Source organism: Tupaia chinensis, unplaced genomic scaffold, assembly GCF_000334495.1.
Source record: "Tupaia chinensis unplaced genomic scaffold, TupChi_1.0 Scaffold000604_1, whole genome shotgun sequence".
Lineage (NCBI taxonomy): Eukaryota > Metazoa > Chordata > Mammalia > Scandentia > Tupaiidae > Tupaia > Tupaia belangeri.
In genome coordinates, this window is record NW_006160122.1 from 1,417,894 (window position 1) to 1,420,816 (window position 2,923).

Genomic DNA, 2,923 nt, shown 5'->3' on the forward strand with positions numbered 1-2,923 from the left:
GGTAGATAGATGGTAGAGGGTAGATAGATGGTAGAGGGTAGATAGATGGTAGAGGTAGATAGATGGTAGAGGGTAGATAGATGGTAGAGGGTAGATAGATGGTAGAGGTAGATAGATGGTAGAGGGTAGATAGATGGTAGAGGGTAGATAGATGACTCAAGGAAGCAGGAGAAGAGGCCCAGCAGAGTTTACGGTGGTGCTGTTTCCCAAGGAGGGGAGGGAAAGGGTCACACTTAGACGCCAGCATGTGCAGGAGTGTGCGCTGGCAGAGAGGAGCAGAGTAGGGAGTCAGACATGTAGGTGTCTGGAGCTTGGAGGAGAGGTCTGCTCTTAAGATAGAGATTCTAGGACCATGAGCATTGTCCAGGGAGAGGGCGGAGCCTGAGAAGAGGGACAAGGAGCAAGTCTGAGGAACCCCAACATTTTGAGAGTGGGGGGCAGAGATGGAAGCCATGGAGAAGACCACAGAGAATGCCAGAGAAGTAGAAGGAGAACAGCAGGACACTGGGTGACGCTGGCACAGGAAGGACACTGGGTGGCGCTGGCACAGGAAGGACACTGGGGTAGCAAAGGACACTGGGGTGGAGCTGGCACAGGAACCAAGAAAAGAAATGTGGAGGAGGGAAGCGGGGAGATCGCATGAAGCCTGGAGATGCAGGGAGAAGTTTTCTTTTTTTAAAAGAATTACTTTATTTAACTTTATTTATCCATTCATTTCTTTTCATTTGACCAGAGAGGGATAGAGAGAAAGAGAGAGAGAGAGAGAGAGCAAGCAACCAGGTCCAGGACTCGAACCATGGTGGGCCATGTGAGGTCCAGCACCTTTAACCACTGTGCCACCTGGCGGCCCCAGGAGAAGTTTTCAAGATAGGCGTATTGGGAACCAGCAGTTAGCCTAATGGCTATGTCACTGGACTCCCACGTAGGCGACCACGGTTCGCGTCCAGGACCTGGTGGCTTACAACTCATGCCGGGCGCATGTGCGTGCGTGCCCAAGATCCTGAGAAGAGAATGGAGAAGGGATTGCGGCGTGACCATCCCCTCTGGGGGGGGATTTCTTGCTTTCTGTCTCTATGTCTCTGTCTGTCTGGCGAGTGCACGCGCCCTATCGCAAAAACCTCTCAAAAAAAAAAAAAAAAAAAAAAAAAAAAAAAAAAAAAAAAAAAAAAAAAAAAGATAGGCGTATCACATTTAGATTTGGGGGGGAGAGAAGGGCTGTCACCTGGGATGGAGTGGGTGTGGAAGGTGTTGATGGCAGGAGCTCTGACATCTGTGAGGACCTGCTTCTAGCTCACTCGCTCAGTAGCTATGGGACTGGGTGGTGTGGGGCGGCGCCTCTGTTTTCTCTAATAAAATCAACCCCCCCATAGCACCTTTACAAAGAGCTTACTACACCTCGGTAGATGTGAGCAGCTCCGTGGGGATGGCTGTGTGAGTAATCTGAGTCTCTGAGAGGGTAGGAACATCCCAGCTAGGAGGAAGGCACCTGTCTGCAGCAGGGGAGGGAGAGGGCGGGTGCAGGCAGGTATGTGGGCTCCGCGGGAGAAGTTAGAGGCAGGGAGGAGGTGAAACCACAGGAGCAGCTGGGAGAGAAAGCTCTCAGATCGGGGCAGCTGCAGGCCAGAAGTAGAAGTGGAGCATTTATTTGGGAGCAGAGCAGTCCGGGGCATGGCCAGGTGTCGAGGGGGACAGAAGAGAAGGTCCTTGGGGATGAGGACGTCAAAGAACCACAGGCCAGGTGGGATGGGCCCCCCAGTGGCACACAGGATGACTTCGTGAATGAGGGGTGCACCCTGCAGAGAGGGGTGAAGATGAAGAGGGGCAGCTGAGTGGGTGGAGGTGTGACTGGGGTGCACAGCCGGGAGGAAAAGAGAAGCTTCCACTGGACCACACTGCCGAGTGAGCCAGGCCACACTGCACTGGAGGGAAAGGAGTGGTGGGCCCCAGCACAGAGCGGCACTGCAGAGATGGGGAGGGCTGTGTGAGTCTGTGAAGTTGGCCCTGCATGCTGGAGAGGCCCCCCAGCACTAGACAGGCTGAGTCAACCCACTGGGCGCATCCTGAGTTCGAACTAGTACGGGGACCCACCTGCTCCAGCTGCGGCTCTGGCTGTCGTGCAGGGCCTCCCAGGCACTCGTCCTGCAGAGCCTCTGCCAGCAACACGCTCCTCACTCCCTCCACTCCCTCCTCTGCCTCCTCTCCCTTTCCTGCTCTGCCCAGCCCCAGAGCTCAAAGTCAGCCTCCATCCACCCCTGCTTTGCAGCAAGCCCAGCATGGCTAAGGAAGAAGCTCCCTCCGTGTCCTGCCCTCCCGACTCACCCAGCCCAGGCAGTGCTGGCTCTCTGGCCGGCAGGACAATGTCCTCCCCTCCTCAGTCACTTCCAGTGCCTCCATCAAGGCCGAGCGAACAGCCAGTGCCAAATGAACGCTCACTGTGCCCCAACCCGCCCAGGGACAGGTCCAGGGTGCGATTATCCAGCCTCCCCAGCTGCAGACCTCACCAGCCTGGCCCCACCTGGTGTGCACAGCCTGCCCCTGCCGCAGAGCACACTGCTGGGGAGAAGGGGTGCAGCATGAGGCCTTCATCGCGGGCGAAAGGGCTGGACGCCTCTCACCGGACTGCAACTGCCTCTCCCTGCCCCATGCCTTTTTCTGCCCACTCTCCTGCCAGTTTCCTTCTGCTGGAAGTGGGGGTTTCTGGCTTATGACGTTCCCTCCCTGTCTTCCTCACTCACACGCATACACAATTACTGCCTCTCTTCCTTTTGCCAGTGTTCAAGGGCTCTAGATCCCTGGGGCTGGGCTGGGGCCTTCTGAGCACCTCCGGGGAATCCTAATCGCATGGCAGCAGCTGGAGCCTGACTCTGACACGGAAGGAGTTAAGGAGCTAGCTCCCCTTCATCCCAGGCCCAGCGGCTGCAGC

General features: G+C 56.4%; 1 protein-coding gene across 1 annotated transcript in view; it reads right to left on the minus strand.

The window, feature by feature from the left end:
* EPHA10 (EPH receptor A10) overlaps positions 1-2,923 on the minus strand; it is a 59,783-nt gene that overhangs the window by 14,949 nt on the left and 41,911 nt on the right. The gene's annotated exons all lie outside the window — the stretch shown is intronic.